We start from the raw sequence: 17,849 nt of genomic DNA, 5'->3' as shown, positions 1-17,849 counted from the left end.
AGTCTACCTCTGTTGCACGGGATGGAGAGCAGTGGCCGGATCTCAGCTCACTGCAAGCTCCGCCACCCGGGTTCCCGCCATTCTCCTGCCTCAGCCTCCCGAGTAGCTGGGACTACAGGCGCCCGCCATCTCGCCCGGCTAGTTTTTTGTATTTTTTTTAGTAGAGACGGGGTTTCACCGTATTAGCCAGGATGGTCTCGATCTCCTGACCTCGTGATCCACCCGTCTCGGCCTCCCAAAGTGCTGGGATTACAGGCTTGAGCCACCGCGCCCGGCCAAGTGTTTTTTATCTTTATCCTTTATCCAATACATTCTTACACTTCTACAATTATTTAGTTTCAGAAACTTAGCTCACCCCTTTTTGACTATCTACAGCCATGGCAATTTTTACTTGGTTTGTTTTACTCCTCAAGCCCATCTTAGAATTTGTCAAAGCCTCAACCCAAATATAAAATCCTTCAGGAATGAGACTTAGTACAAATATATGGGAAATATTATAAATTTTAATTAGCCTAATGGCCTCCATAGTCCTGTGACAACCTTTTCAATTTTTGCTGAACTCTATGCACCGTATCTCTACCCAAGAGATAACTGAGAATTCCTTTCTTATTTACTTTTGTTACAAGTAATTCCTCTTTTGTTTTTGAAACTACAGGTGGCTCTCCTAATTTTTACCTCCTGAATCAACAACATATTTACTTTTATTTGCCTCATTTGAACCTAACTTGCATATACACATAATAACTCTTAGATGATTTATGAGACTTCTCACGTCTTCCAGGAGATCATGCTTACCTGGGAGTGTCTGAGAGGACACTGATCTCCCTGATGGGGGTTACAAAACTTGAAAAAGCTATCAAAACTTGGTTAATAATGCTGACTGAAAAGATAAAGCCATAAAGCCCTAGAAGTATAACAAACTAATCTAAAACAATTAATCCAAGTGGTTACGGGTAACAGCATAGCTTTAGATTTCTTAATGGCACGCCAAGAAAAAAAATAGGACATATTGCTAACATTTCCTGATGAATGTGGAGGGAAGGTTGACTAACCTATAGTCAAACTGAAAGAAAAGACAATTTGGCTAATCACAAGCGGACTCAGAAGGACCCTTGAGATCTTATCTCCTGGTCAAAGTAAGGAAATCTTTGGTCATCAACCTAAAGTGACTTCCAGTCTCTCCTTATCATCATTCTGGTTATTCTTGTCTCACAGTCTTCTAATGCCTGGTCTCCAGAGCTGTATATGCCACTGCATAGCTGTTATTTCACTGATGGTACAAAAAATTATTTTGCAATGGAAGGAAAAATAAAGGGATTCTGACATTTAGTCAGGCCAAATGCCAAGTCCTTCAGTCAGAATGCCTACAAAGGGAATAAGCCATACAGCAGTGAATGATGTAATCACCTGTTCTATTTCTACAGGACTAAGGGATGACCAAAATAGGGGAGCGAATTGTTAAAACTCTGCTAGGTTCACCAGACGCGGTGGCTCACACCTGTAATCCTAGCACTTTGGGAGGCCGAGGCGGGCAGATCACGAGGTCAGGAGATCGAGACCATCCTGGCTAACACAGTGAAATCCCATCTCTACTAAAAATACAAAAAGTTAGCCAGGCGTGGTGACGCACGCCTTTAGTCCCCGCTGCTCTGGAGGTTGAGGCAGGAGAATGGCGTGAACCTGGCAGGCGGAGCTTGCAGTGAGCCGAGATTACGCCACTGCACTCCAGCCTGGGCAACAGAGCGAGACTCCGTCTCAAAAAAAAAAAAACAAAAACCAAAAACCTCTGCCAGGTTCCCAGTCTGTGCACTCAAAAGTGTTGACCCTATGTCCCTTAGCTTAACAAACACTCACATCCCATCTCAGACTTCTTTGTTAATAATGTCTGTGGTTTTGTGACATAAGCAGGAAAAATAAAATAAAATAAAATGGAGAATTTCTAGTCCCCAAGTGAATCAATTAGAACGTAATGCCTAGAATCGGCCGAGCACAGTGGCTCACGCCTGTAATCCCAACACTTTGACAGCCAAGGCGGGCAGATTGCTTCAGGTCAGTAGTTCGAGACCAGCCTGGCCAACACGGTGAAACCCTATCTCTACTAAAAATACAAAAATTAGCCAGGCGTGGTGGCGGGTGCCTGTAGTCCCAGCTACTTGGGAAGCTGAGGCAGGAGGATCTCTTGAACCTGGGAGGCAGAGGTTGCAGTGAGCTGAGATCCAACCACTGCACTCTGGCTTGGGTGACAGAAATGAGACTCTGTCTCAAAAAAAGGAACTTAGTGCCTAGAATCCCTCCCAACATGTAATAAGCTTTATTTTCTTCTTCATCTATCTCTTCCACTTTCTGTGTGGCGAGAAACATTACTTAACCAGCAAGCAGACTGATTTAGATTTATTTATTTAAGCCCTGGTGGTATTTGTATTATTTCTTAGAAGTATTTATAAAATATTTTATTGAGGCCTGGCACGATGGCTCATGTCTGTAATCCCAGCACTTTGGGAGGCCGAGGTGGGCGATTACCTGAGGTCAGGAGTTTGAGACCAGCCTGGCCAACATGGTGAAACCCCGTCTCTACTAAAAATACAAAAACTGGCCAGGCATGGTGGGACATGCCTATAATCTCAGCTACTCAGGAGGCTGAAGCAGGAGAATTGCTTGAGTCCAGGAGACAGAGGTTGCAGTGAGCTGAGATCGTCCCACTGTACTCCAGCCTGGCCGACAGAGTGAGACTCTGTTCCAAATAAAAAAAAAAAAAAGTATTTTATTGAACAATCTATAAAATATGTAAATAATCACATAATCACAGTTAAAATTCTAGAGATTAAGATGAAACTAAAACTGAGATTAGCTTACATAGTGTATGCCAGAAACCCCTAACTAATTTTTAGATGTGAGTGGCAAATCTGGCTTTGAGCTTCAAGAAACAAAAATTAGGCCTAAGACAACAGTACTTCCAAGACAAAAACAGACCAGTTGCTCAAGAAAACCACACTTTTTTTCTGAGAGTAAGATCAGAGAGAAATTTCTCCTCTGAGTCCTCATAATGACAATATTACCTGATGTAATGGACAGTACTTGACATGACAGACACTGTCCTCAAGAGTGTCCATACAATCAATGCAACATTTTATTGCTTACAGAATATGCCAATTTGAGCCAAGGGCACACTACCAAAGTCCAATTAAGAAAAAACAATTATGTAAAGGAACAAAGTACTACTGTGCGAGTACACAATTGTCTGACATTCTCACTTAATCCAGAGATGAAATCCAAAATATCCGGAGTCGCAATTCTTAAAAACTATATGCATGTAAAAATTGTATGTCCTTCCAGCTAAAAAAAAAAAAAAAAAGGCCATTCATTCATTTAATATGTATTTATTCACCATATTCTCAGTGGGGATACAACGGTAAACAAAAACAAGAAAAAGACATGGTTTCTTCTCTCATGAAGTTTTTAATCTTGGGGTAGCACAGACACCAAAGAATCACACAAATAAACATAAAATAACCACACAAGTATATGAAGTAGGTAAATGGTGCTATGAGGGCACACAACAGGGAAAAGTCATCCGTCAGGGAAGTGTGGAAGGCTTTCCCTGAGGAGGTCGTAAATAAACTGAGATAAGGAGTCTGCCTGAGAGACAGGGGATGGGGAAGGGACCTCTGCAAACAAAGGAATAGGATGAGCAAAACTTCTGTGTAGAAAAGAGTATGACACACTATAGGAACTGAGACAAGGCCAGTGTCATAAATGTGAATTACTTCAATTCCTCAGGAGTTATTTGAATGTTTTTCAGGAAATGGTGGCTACCAGGGCAGACCAGCTGGGTGACAGCATGGGATTTGGAGTTATAAGATGCTATAGGTTTTTTTTTTTTTTAATTGAATAGCATTTTTTTAAGTGCTCAAATAACAGTCCAAACTTTTTATTGTACAGGTTTTTCAAAAGCTGGGCACGGTGGTTCATGCCTATAATACCAGCACTTTGGGAGGCTGAGGAGGGTAAACTGGTCAAGCCCAGGAGCATGAGAGTAGCCTGGGCAACACAACAAAACCCTGTCTCTATAAAAAAAATACAAAAATGAGCCAGGTGTGACGGTGCGTGGCTGTGGCTCCAGCCATTCTGAAGGCTGGGGTGGTAGAATCGCCTGAGCCTGGGAGGTCGAGGCTAGAGCAAGCTATCATTGGGCCACTGTATTTCAGCTTGGGTGACAGAGACCCTGTCTCCAAAAAAAAAAAAAAAAAAAAAAAAAAAAAAAAAAGGTAAAAAGGCTTAACCATATGAAGACAGAAAATCATATAAAGCTGGAAAATAGGTCACCCTATTTCATTTCAGGGTCCCAGATAAGTTGGTAAAGAGTGGTTCAGGGCCAGGTGCAGTGGCTCACGCCTGTAATCCCAGCACTTTGGGAGGCCGAGGCAGGCAGATCACGAGGTCAGGAGATCGAGACCATCCTGGCTAACACGGTGAAACCCCGTCTCTACTAAAAAAATACAAAAAATTAGCCGGGCATGGTGGCGGGTGCCTGTATTCCCAGCTACTCGGTAGGCTGAGGCAGGAGAATGGCGTGAACCCGGGAGGCAGAGCTTGCAGTGAGCTGAGATCGCGTCACTGCACTCCAGCCTGGGTGACAGAGCGAGACTCCATCTCAAAAACACAAGAGTGGTTCAGGGACAGGCATAGTGGCTCACGCCTGTAATCCTAGCACTTTGGGAGGCTGAGGCGGGTGGATCACTTGAGGTCAGGAGTTCGAGACCAGCCTGGCCAACATGTTGAAACCCTGTCTCTACTAAAAATACAAAAATTAGCTGGAAATCGCTTGAATCCGGGAGGTGGAGGTTGCAGTGAGCCGATATTGTGCCACTGCACTCCAGGATGGGCAACAGAGCAAGATTCCGTCTCGGAAAAAAAAAAGAGTGGCTCAGTTCAGCTACACATCAAAGTCAGTGGTGGGGGGTGGTGGCCGTGAGAAGAGGAATGCTCAAAGAAATGAAAACTATTTTATTAATAAGGTTTGCAGTTCAGAAAAGGGCTGAGCACCAATATCTAGAAGAGAGAGTGGAATATAGTGAGGTAGGTGATTGTCAGAACAGCAATTTCTACCTAAAGTTAGAGAGGATCCAAACCAAAACAAAAACCGAATGAAATCTCTTATTTAATGAAGACCCACAGTTCTGGCAAAGTGAGGTCACCTGAACCTGGAAATTAAAATAGGAGTGTTAAATGAGAATAACCAGCAACAAAAGATTTCTTAAAAGGACTACTTAAGGCTTTAAACTTAAGTGGCACATTAAAACTAATTACTTAGCATCATAGTAAGGTAGAACACAAAGCTCTAGAATCAGAAAGATCTGTGTTCAAATTCTACTTCCCAATGTACTACCTATATGAACATGAACAAATTATGCCATCCCTCTAACATTCAGTTTCCTTCTCTACAAAATGGGATGAATTAATCACCCTTACCACTGCAGAGTTGTTTAAGGATTGAGACAAAGTAATTACCTATCATTGTACCACCTAGTAGAGAGACCTCAATGAAAGCTTCCTTTCCCTTTGTGACTTACCTATCTATACATACCTGAATAGAATTACTACGCTGGACTACAAATACTTCCACAGAAATGAACTGGGAAAGGTTATAAATCCAAGGAGAAGGGATTCTACGTGGAAATTTCTCTTATTTTCCTTCAGAGGATAACAATGAAAAATTATCTGGAACAGGTTTAAAAAAAAATGAAAGGAAGCTGGAATAAACCAAGTTTGGAGTCTGTTCCTGAAGATATTTGTACTTTATTCCATCTCTATGCAATACACAGCAGCAGTCTGCATGAACACCTCTCATATTCTCAAAGTCTCCCCAAGGCAACACTAAAACATAAAATGGAGTATGACATCTAGTGATCACAGGGATTATGGTGACAACAGATGTTAATGATCATTCAAAGTAACCAAGTAAAGGATAAATCAGCAACTGTCTGGTAAAACAGAAAGGCATGCCATGTATTTTATTTACAAAGAGTTCCTTCAAAATGTTTCCAACAAATTGGTTTTTGATAAGAAAATATTTGCTAATTATTAATTATCTGCCCCCATCCAATGCAAGATGGAAGAGGTAGTGCTGAACATTAATCTAGAAAATTAATAATTTTTAAATATATCCATAAGCTTGTATGTTTGACATCATGAAGAAAACCACACTATTCCTAAAATATATTATGCTTTATGTCATAAGCAGAGACAGAGTATTGCGTGAATAAACCAAACTGTGAATTGACTTGCCATAGCTTTTTTTGGGACATTTTAAAAGTTAATTCTTTTTATATTTCATTTACTCTCTTGGGTATCTAAGCTAGAATTGATTTACTTTCATTACCTTTCAAATTATCCTCTTGATTTAGGCTTTTAGTGCAGACTGGAGAACTAGAAATTCCACGGAAACAAATCTCAGAAAATAAAATTCCCTTAGAATGTGAGTATCAGAAAATAATCTTCTATGTGTCATGATATCGAAAGTTTAAAAAGTTGATACTTTCCACAATATTTTCATATAGTAGTTCTCTAGAAATGCTTACTGGATGAATCTACAATGAACCAGAGTGGAACGGCCTATTACCTAGTAATATCCCAAATGGGCATTTGGCCTGTAAATATCTAATATCCCAATCCAGTATCTGCTACTAGATTAACTATAATTATAAGATACTGCAACGGGGGGGCATAAAGGGAGTAGATTTTTTAAAAGAAATGTTCCAAATTATACTTTGGCCTAAGTATTCGGCCAAAGTATGCTTCTCCAATTCTGCCTTGGCCCATCTCAAGTCATTTTTGGTATCCCTGAATGTCACAAGGTCAGAGATTGTTGCATGATCATTCAGTTACCATTATATCTAAACAGTGTAATAAAAATCTGGCCAGGCACAGTGTCATGCCTATAAGCCCAGCACCTTGGAAGGCCAAGGTGGGCAGATAACTTGAGCCCAGGAGCTCAAGACTAGCAAAACCCCATCTCTACCAAAAATGCAAAATTTAGCTGGGCGTGGTGGTATGCACCCATAGTCCCAGCAACTTGGGAGGCTGAGGCAGGCGGGCAGTGGAGGTTGCAGTGAGCCAAGATTGTGCCACTGCACTCCAGCCTGGACGACAGAGCCAATCTCGTTTCCAAAACAAAGTAAGCTGTGCACTGGGTTGCCAAGACGTCATTCCCAAAGTATACTCCCTAGCGCCTGGCCACTATGTCCTCGACCCAGCCAAATAGGACATATTTCCGGAAACCCAGCAGGCGCAAGCCAAGTGACCATTAAAAGCCTGGCTGAAACCTGCTTACCCTAACTGCCAAGGACTCATCGAAAGTCCTGCCTTGATTTCGTTGGACCTATGCAAGATCAGCAAATGTCTTTCCTAATTTCAGACCCACTCCTAAAAACTCACTCTTGGGAGCTCTGCGTGGAATTGGGCCCCTCTTCTTCTGGTATTATGTTTTCAAACTGACAGGGATAGGAAAGAAAAACTTATCTGGGAACGAAAATTGGATCCAACATTTAACCTGTCAAAAAGTCTGGCAATGATGACTATATATATTCTTGCTTAAATAGTCTATTAACCATTGAACAACAACAACAAAAAGTGAGAATTTTTTTTTTTTTTTAGACGGAGTCTTGCTCTCTCACCCAGACTGTGTGCAGCAACGTAATCTCGGCTCATTGCAGCCTCCGCCTCCTGGGTTCAAGCAATTCTCCTGCCTCAGCCTCCCGAGTAGCTGGGATTACAGGCACACACCACCAAACCCAGCTAATTTTTGTATTTTTAGTAGAGATGGGATTTCACCATGTTAGCCAGGCTGGTCTTGAACTCCTGACCTCAGGTGATCCACCCTCAACCTCCCACAGTACTGGGATTACAGGCGTGAGCCACCACACCTGGCCTGAGAATATTTTGCAAGTATGTCATTTAGGTGCAGTGGCTCACGCCTGTAATTCCAGCACTTTGGGAGACTGAGGCCAGCAGATCTCTTGAAGTTGGGAGTTTGAGACCAGCCTGGTCAACATGGTGAAACCCCATCTCTACTAAAAAATACAAAAATTAGCCGGGCATGGCGTTGTGGGCCTGTAGTCCCAGCTACTCAGAAGGCTGAGGCAGGGGAATAATTTGAACCCAGGAGGCAGAGGTTACAGTGAGCCAAAGATCCCACCACTGCACTCCAGCCTGGGTGACAGAGTTAGACCCCGTCTCAAAAAGAAAAAAATTTACTCTCAGTATCCGAATATTCATTTTCCAATTTAAGGTGTTTTACATAAAACTTGGAATGAAAATCTTTTTGTTTCACTTTATATGTTGAAATTTTCTCAATTAGATGAAGTATAAATGTACATTAATGCAAGAGGAAAATGCCACTATAATTATGAATGCTATTTATGTACAAAAGAAATTAACAATTTTCAAATAGGCAAATAGTAATAATATTGAGAGTTAGCTAATGAATTTAAGAAGAATATTAAAAACAACAAAGTAATTATAACAAACCTTTAATGAAAAATACAAGAGCGAAGAAAGAATTATTGTCATAATTTTCAAATTGCATTCAGCCTTGCATTACCCCAGTATTCATTATAGCTAAACAAAAATCATTTGCTAAAGACTGTATTTTAAGTTTTCATATTATTCCATGAATATTTTTTCTTCCTTTTCTCTTTCTGAGACTCACTCAAAATCCATGAATCTTCTAAGAGAAAATCTTTTTTGAGAATTCTTCACTTTTTATGTAGATAAATTAAAAGCAGAATGTTATAAACTCTACCACTTTAGAATTTTATAAGGAAAACCTCCAAAGTTATGTACAACATAATCATTTTTGCTCGATATTAGATATGTGTATACACATTTATATACGCACACATATATATAAACACAGACACATATAAAGACGTTAGAGGAAGGAAGTTCCTCCACCTATTTTGTATTCCACTAACTTTAGTGGAAAGCGACCCTCAATTTAGTGTCTGTATGTGTATTACAGCAATCACAGGAACAATTTAGCAACAGGCAGCACTGAGAAAATTATCGTTACTGCACTACAATGTCCCACTCTTAAAATAAGATTACTAATATTTCTAAGAATAAATTATAATAACTTCAGGGATAACATTTCATATCTTAACATATGCCAGAAGTTTATGATGATGATACTGACTTCTGCTCTAGCTTTAACAAATATTTGTTTTCACACTTGGCCATTTGGCAGTCAAAAAAGGGATATTTTGTGCACTAAATGTACAGCCAAAACACTTGGGTAATTCCTATATCAATTCATTATTTAATTCCATTTTCATGTGCTTATACAAAATATAATTTTAAAAGAGGATCTTATATATTCCAAGGATGTAGAAAACAGCCTCCCTTATGGGTCTAACAGGGGATATCACAAAAACTCAACCCCACACAGAAGCACCAGTGATCTAGTAACATTTTATTAACTGCCAATAATCAAGAAAAATCCATGCAAGAAAGGTGTTAGTTCTTCTGATCTCTATGCATTTTCAATGAATTCCCTTCACAGGCTGAAAGTTGTACACAATAGAATTGCTTTCTATAGCTAAAAACTTACAGATCTAAGTTAGCTAGACTTGATTTCATAGTCTCTTAAAATATAAAGATTATTAACACCCTTATACATTAAAATTTTAGTATTTTAAAATTTAGAAAAAGGTATATTTTAAGATTTAGACAAGTGTCACATAAGATGAATTTCTAATTAAGATAAAATTGTCTGTGATTCAGTAATATCCAAAATAAAAAACATTTATAAATGTCCAAAATCCCAATCCAGCAACTGATACCAGAGTAACCATCATTATGAAGCAGGGGAAAGACGGCTGAAACTGAATGCCATAGATAGGTTGTGGTTCTCACCCACGGCTTAGTCATCTTGGACAAGTTATTTGCCCTTCCAAGTCTGTTTCCTAAACTACAAAATGAATATATTAATATCTTCTCTGTCTATATGTACCAAATGAAGTTATAGAAATTATAAACTCTGATATATGTAAAATATTGAGTATCATGAGGGTTCCAAATCCAGGTTATTTTCATACCAACTGTATGAATAGACTGTGATTGATTTTATGTAGTTTTATGCTTACTTTTAATGTTTACTCTTTTTAGAAACTACTTGGAACTTGGTTATTTATTTATTTATTTGCCACTCAAGAATGCGGGTATGATTTATGAAAGTATATTAACAGTTATCTGAAGTATTAATGTTAAGCTAGAACTCAAATTACAAATAAAGCAAAATAAAACAAATACAAAATCATAATAGAGGAAGCTTGCTCTTTGCCAAGAGTAATAATAATCTGCTGAAATCATTATTGTTAGTCACTCAATGACTACTGTCTTGGTTGGTACACATCAGCAGCAATCAAATAACACCTCCCAGAACCCAACCACCAAAAAAAGATACTGGGAATAAGAATGTCCTCAGAAAGCTCATCTGTAAAACTAAAACATAAACCAGAACAGAGATTAGGAAGTCAAGCACAGAGGATCAAGTAAAAGATAGGACTAACTAAATTTAAGATACTAACATGCAATGAAAAGAACTATATCTACCAGAAATATGGAGGTGAGTAGTTCGGTCAGCAATGGAAGCAGTGAAAAAGGAAAGGTACAAAACACTATCACGTAAGCATTACCCAGGAGAAAGGATATCCTATAAGGCAGATTGATGTAGGCAACTGCTTGAAAAGTATATTATGGAGCTGGGATTATCACTTTATCAGAGCTGATGCCATTTAAAACTTCTAGTCATTTATAATCAACTCCCTTGTTATTATCTCATGATCTTGCTCAGTAGGCAACTACTGAAATTTGGTTTTCCATTCAGCATTCTACATTGAAAGAATACACTCCCTGATGTAAATTTCTAGTCCTTATTTTACTTAAATAAACTGCCATTCTCTTGTGATGGGGATGTATATGCTCAGATAAGAGTGTGGGCTCTGGAGTCAGGTTACTTTGAGTTCCTACTGACTGACTTTGTGATCTTGGGAAACTTACCAATCTGTTGTCTGTTTCCTCATCTGTAGAAAAGGGGCCTAATAATAGGACCTATTTCCCAGGGTTGTTGTGAGGATTAAACAATTCATGTAAAGCACTTAAAACTGCACCTGTCCTATAGCAAGTGCTAAACAAATGCTAGTCTTGTTATTATTTTTGAACATGAATTAACATTCCTGTGTCTGATTGCTCTGACACTGATCAGTTTCTAAATCTGAAAAATTAAAGCAGGGCCACTGTGTTCCACAACTCCGGGGGCATCAATGCACAAGAGAATAGAGTTCTCCGGCCGCTCTGAACTGAAGGCATGATCTGGTGAATTCAAGGTCACCCATCTATGAGGTTCTTTTTGGTAGCCAATCTGTCCAGGCGAAAACTTGACTTAATACATAAGAGTCATAAACCCAAATGTCTACCCTAGTGAGGCAGATCCCCTAGATAAGTGAGGGACACCTTGAGTGGTGAGTTTGCCGAGAAACTGTGAGTGATAAGACTGTGGAGGGCAGAGCACAAATCAAGCCTTAAATGCTTTCAAATACAGATATTTTAAAACATTCTGTCACGCAAAAACAGTATAAGCAGATTCTAAGCCTGAAGCCCACCAGTGTGCAAACCCTGCAGCACCCTTTCATTCAAACCTTAAAATATTTTAACTTAGTATAAGGTATATCCTGTGACCTATTTTAACCTTAATTTTTCTTTACTGCTGTGACTATCCCTTCTTTTCTTCTCCCTTGGTTTCCAAAAACTTCTGTGCTCTTCTCCATACCTCTTGACATACATACTTGGAGTGGTATCATTCAATTCAACTAACATTTCAATCAGCTAAAAATTCCAGATATTTATATCCAACTCTATCAATGCTAAGAAATACCTCATGAATTTTGCCTGTCTACTTCCTCATTGCCAATGCCTTTGGTCAAGTCCTCATCTGATTTCGAGATGTTTACAATAGATTTGGCTCATTCTATTCTCTCATTGTCCATATCCAGTCACCAGCAAATCCTATTGGTTCTAACACCAATCAAACCATATCCAGAATCCAACCATTTTAACCTAAACCATCATCATCTGTTACCTAAATTACCACAGCAGTTCCTTTTACTACTCATTTACCGCATTTACCATACTACTCATTTACCATATACCATAGAGGATCCTGTCCCTCCTATGGTCAATCCCCCAGTGGCTCCCAGACCACTCAAGAGTGAAATCCAAGGTCCACACAATGGCTTACAAGGCCCTATACAATTGCCTACTACCCCTCTAATTTATTCTTATTACTCTCCCCTTTGCTCATTCTTTTCTCTGGCCACATCCCTTGTGTTTTCCTCAATTAAATCAGGCTCATTCCTGGTCCAGGCTTTCTCTACCTCCCACTCCCTTTATTTGGATGCTCTTTCCTCAAATATCTTGGGTCTGGATTGTTATCTTATATCAGGGTTCTTTGCTCAAACGTTACTCTTTCACAAGTGCTTCCCTAAACACCCTCCCCACATCCACTTGACTCCCCATCTCCCTTTCTGCTTTATCACCATCTAACACATCTGTTTTTCACATTTATTTTCTGTCTCTCCCAAGAAAATGTAAGTTTCATTACGCAAGGATTTTTTTTCTTCATTGCTGTATTCCTAATCCTAGAACAATTTGTATTAAGCTTCATGTTTAATGAAAATGACTGAAAAGCTTCCTAACTTGTCTTCCTTCTACTGATTTCCCCTTCTGTAGTCCATGTCTTCCTATCCCCCAGGCAGTATACCAAAAAATGCATCTGATCATTCTCCTGCTTAAAGGACTTTGATAGGATCCCCACATCCTTCAGGGTCTGGCCCCAAATTTAATCCGTTTCCCCATTCCCCAAAATGGTTGTACACTCTCCACATACTAACACTTTTATCATTCCTGAACCTACTTGTGCCATTTCTCCAAGCTTTTTGTGTATCTCTGCATTTACTTGGCCCAAGTTTTATTCATCCTCCAGGTCTAGCTATGCCATGATGTCTCCCAGAAGCCTTCATATGTACCCCCACAACACTTAGTTCAGGCCTCCATTATAGTACTTGTGCTATAACTATATATTTACCAATCTGTTTCTGCAACTAGATTATAAGATCCCAGAGAGCAAGTTCATGATGTTGTGTCCAAAGTTGTTTTGCCAGTGCTTAACGCTATACTTAGCAGACAGGAAACACTGTCTTAAGAATGAAAATGTAATGAATGAAATTTTAAAATGAACGAAATAATTTCTTTATGAGAGGTTGGAGGAAAAAAAGAGTCTTCCTAAGAGTCAGAGTGCTTTCCAACATCAAACCTGAGACCTGATAGGAGTTTTACATTTGCTAAAGAAAATTTCCTTTAGTAATTTCAACAATAATTAAATTAGTGGATTCAGGAATCAAAAAGTTTTGAGTTAATGGCCAGTCAGGAAAGGTATTTACTCCACGGAACATACTAATTTACAAACCAGATATTGTGTGAAGCAAAAAGTGTAGTCTGATCTGAGAAAAGGCATCTGCAATTTTTTTTTTTTGAGACGGAGTCTCGCTCTGTCGCCCAGGCTGGAGTGCAGTGGCACTATCTCGGCTCACTGCAAGCTCCGCCTCCCGGGTTCACGCCCTTCTCCTGCCTCAGCCTCCTAAGTAGCTGGGACTAGAGGCGCCTGCCACCACGCCCGGCTAGTTTTTTGTATTTTTTAGTAGAGACGGGGTTTCACTGTGTTAGCCAAGATGGTCTTGATCTCCTGACCTCGTGATCCGCCCGTCTCGGCCTCCCAAAGTGCTGGGATTACAGGCTTGAGCCACTGCACCTGGCCACATCTGCAATTTTTTAAACTAAAATTGATTTTTTAAAGTGGGAAGGAAAATTGAAAATGATCTAGTGCAACTTCATTTCACAAGTGAAAAAAATCATGAAAAGGGGGAAGAGCTTTAACCAACTTAGAAGATCAGGATCAGAACTAAGGTTTTATTCAAAATGAAGGGCTCTCTCTCAAATGTAACACATTACAATTCCAAGCTACTCAAGAATCAAAGCCCAGAACTTATTCCATTACTTTGCTGTGCAAACTTAACGAAGAGGGAAAACAATATCCAAGTAGGAAAATAATATTGCAAGAGTGAAAATAATAATACCTGGGTTCTTATCTAGGTTGTATTTGTGAGTTCTCAGACAATTCACTGAACCTTGTAATACTACCTTAATTAACTACTACATGGGATTAATGTGAGAATCAAATGAAAGTCCTGTTGCAAATGAAAAGTATAATAATCTTTTCCATCCTCATCCCTTCAGATTCTCCAGTGCAGTCTCTTAGCAAGTTTTCAATCTATGCTGTGGGGGCGGGGGGGGGCATAAACCACTTGCAATTCTGACTAGTTGGAGTTTTGTTGTTCTTGTTGTACAGGACAGAAGCAGCGAGGGAAGGGTGGGGAGGTTGTTTATATATTATAAACTTCCTCCCAAAGGAGAGTATTATTCATACCACCTATCAATTAAAGACTCTTTGAGACTTACAAGCTCTTAAATGGTTCATGTTAAAAAATTATCTTTTACCCCAGTACAGGCCCTATAAAACCTTTTACCATTAGTATATTTCAGAAAATTCTGTAACAATTACTTGCCTTATATTTATCTTTTCCTACTCTACTACAGATGTGTCCAAAGAAAGGACTCATAGTGTTTCGTCTTCAGTTGTTGTTTGTGAATTGTTTTAATTGGGTGAACATCCAGCTGAAATATAAAACTAAGCAGCTGGAGTTGTGCCTGAGAGAACTGAATGAAAGAGAACTAAATGACAAGAGACCAGAATTATACCTCCCTCTGATTTCCCCCAACTCTTTCCTCTCCAAATCTATTACCTATTTCTAAAGACCTTTAGAAACTAGGCTCTAGGCTTATGCAAAAGTCCTCTACTACATTCTACATAGCCACAAGTTTATTTACAAATATTTTTATATTAATAACATTTTATAAAATACAATGTTTTAACTCCAGGTGTGAAAATATTTAAAGGAAAGTACACTAAATGGATATTTTTTTAAAGTTATTCATTTGGCAATCTTGTGCAAAATGTTCACTATATAACATGTACAAGGTCAGGCATGGTGGCTCACGCCTGTAATCCCAACACTCTGGGAGACTGAAATGGGAGGATGGTTGGAGCCCAGGAGTTCAAGACCAGCCTGGGCATATAGCGAGACTCTATTCTTTAAAGGAGAAAAATACTATGCATTCTGTGAATTCCATTTACATTTAGAATCTCATTTTCACATGAACAGTAATATTTTAATTTGTATAAAATCAAAGCAATTGTAAATATAAATCATAGGCTTCGTTTTTTTTCCTGCACACACGATATGCCTTAATTTTTGAAAATGTTATAAAAAGAGTATCCTTGACTGGGCGCAGTGGCTCACGCCTGTAATCCCAGAACTTTGGGAGGCCAAGGATGGTGGATCACTTGAGGTCAGGAGTTCAAGACCAGCCTGCCCAACATGGTGAAACGCGGTCTCTACTAAAAATACAAAAACTTAGCCAGGTGTGGTGGCGGGTGCCTGTATTCCCAGCTACTAGGCAGGCTGAGGCAGGAGAAAGGCGTGAACCTGGGAGGCGGAGCTTGCAGTGAGCTGAGCTCGCCCCACTGCACTCTAGCCTGAGCAACAGAGTGAGACTCCATCTCAAAAAAAATAAAAATAAAAAATAGTAATAATCCTTGAGACAAAGCCTAGCTCCATACACCAAGTTTCATATCTTTTTCTCCACTTAATTCACAGAAGCTTTTATAACAGCATAAAATAGCTATAACATGGAAAGATACAGTATTTTGGGATCCCACAGATTAGTCCATTTTTTTCCCCAAATTTCTTAAGAATTATCCAGGGAGCCTATGAAAAATACCTTAGAGATTTTGATTCAGTTGCTCTGGGCAGAACAAAAATTTATTCCCCAAAGTGATTCTGATGATTAACTAACATTGGGAAACACTGATCCAGTATAGCGGTTCTCAATGTGGCACATATTACAATTTCCTGGGGAGCTTTTAGAACTCTTAAAACCCAGGCGGAGGTCCAGACCAACAGAAATAGCAGCAACACTTTAAAAAAAAAAAAAGTTCCCCAGGGAAGGTTAGAACCATCGATCTGATCTTGTAGAATTTCTCCTGACTTCTAGTTCACTTCGTTTTGATGTAGTTGTTTTGTTTTCATGTGGGTTGACAAAAAAAAGTGTGAAAAAAATAAACCATCTCTTTCACCTCAGAACCAAGATGCCACTTAACAATTGGCTAAGTTAAAGTGGAGCTAACCTTTTTGCTTCAGAAATCGCTGGAAAATACTCTTAGTCCTAATTTTAAATAAAATAGACTAATCTTTAGCTCCTACTACCAAGCTATTAACATATCTTAAAATAATTAAGGTTTTCTTTTAACCTCTAAATCAGCATTTTAAAATTTCAAGCTATTTAAAAGGTCTGTCATCACAGTTCCTTACCAGCAGAATTATTTTGATACTTGAATTTGATGACATGGTTTTTTCATGATGTACAATATATATATTGAAGTTACACTGTGCACTAAGAGAGGGAAACAGATTTCCTTCTTCCATATAAAAAAGGATTTCAGCTCCATTAGCAAAACCCCATCATTGGTTTGTCCACAGATACTCAAGAGTGGGAAACTTCTCAAGGTATTAGTCAACCCATTCTAAGAACATTCTTTTTAATAAAAAAGATAACGTTACAAAATCATTAAAATATGCCAAGTGCAAGCTTATCATTTTAAGAGTGCATTTTACTTTCTAAAATTATTATACCTTTGATTGACGTGCCGTCTGGGAATCCACTTTTATTATTACAATACTGAAGTTGTTGAAATATCACTTTTATCCCTCTCAAAATTGCTAGGCATTTAGATATTTCAAATTTCAGCAGTGTTTGTGATTTTCCTTCTGGGTTTTAAAACGTGTTTAGGATGCTTTACCAAGCAGATCACATTACTACAGATAAAACTTCAGCAATGTATATAGTCTATAGTAAAATGTATATTTTTGATTACTTCTATTCACAAAGGAGTAACTGTGAGGTTCTAGATTTTCAAATTAATATTCTAAGTAAGAATCAGATGCAATGGATTTTGTTTCAGTAAGTTTAATGAATGAAACCCACCCTTTCTCATTATTAAAGATATATACGAACGAAAATTTGAATTATAACCAAAATTTAAGTATACTACAGTATACTTTGTAAATGTCCCCAAACTTGAATGGAATCCAGAATGTGCCTCTTAAGGCACAGAGCAAAAAATAAAAAATCAGAATCTCACTTAAATATTCAAGTGATACACACCATCTAGAAAATTGGGCAAGCCTGAATAATCCATGGAGTTTTTCCGTTAGGGTAAAACTATGCTACACTAAGTTTCTGCAAAGCCTAAGTATTTTGTGTTAACATACTGAACTTGAAACTTGGCCATCTCAAATTCCAAAGGGTAAGACTCTATACAACAGATGGCCTTTTGGTGCTGCTTAAAACTTCCCTGAAAACCAAACATGTTTATTTTTTAGAGGTGTTCTCGGTTCTCGGGAAGTAGTCAAATATTAAAACACCCGTTCCTGAAAATTCCTGGCTGGTCCTATCTGGCCGGGAGCACCGACCCCTGGACGGGAAGAGGCAGGACCGCAGCACCGAGCCGGGACGCTGAGAGCCGCCCGGCGCACACGGAACCCGCCCGGGGGCGGGGGGCTCGCACGTGCCCAGCCGGGGGCGGGGCCGGCGCCGGCGAGCAGCGACCCCGGCTC

The 17,849-nt window shown here is 39.1% G+C and overlaps 1 protein-coding gene across 1 annotated transcript in view; it reads right to left on the bottom strand.

Annotated features, from left to right (window-relative positions):
* The window catches only part of ZC3H6 (zinc finger CCCH-type containing 6), a 59,760-nt gene that overhangs the window by 40,366 nt on the left and 1,545 nt on the right, over positions 1–17,849 (bottom strand). The gene's annotated exons all lie outside the window — the stretch shown is intronic.

Source organism: Rhinopithecus bieti, unplaced genomic scaffold, assembly GCF_001698545.2.
Source record: "Rhinopithecus bieti isolate Rb0 unplaced genomic scaffold, ASM169854v2 scaffold_42219, whole genome shotgun sequence".
NCBI lineage: Eukaryota > Metazoa > Chordata > Mammalia > Primates > Cercopithecidae > Rhinopithecus > Rhinopithecus bieti.
This window is presented reverse-complemented; position numbering and strand designations above follow the sequence as displayed.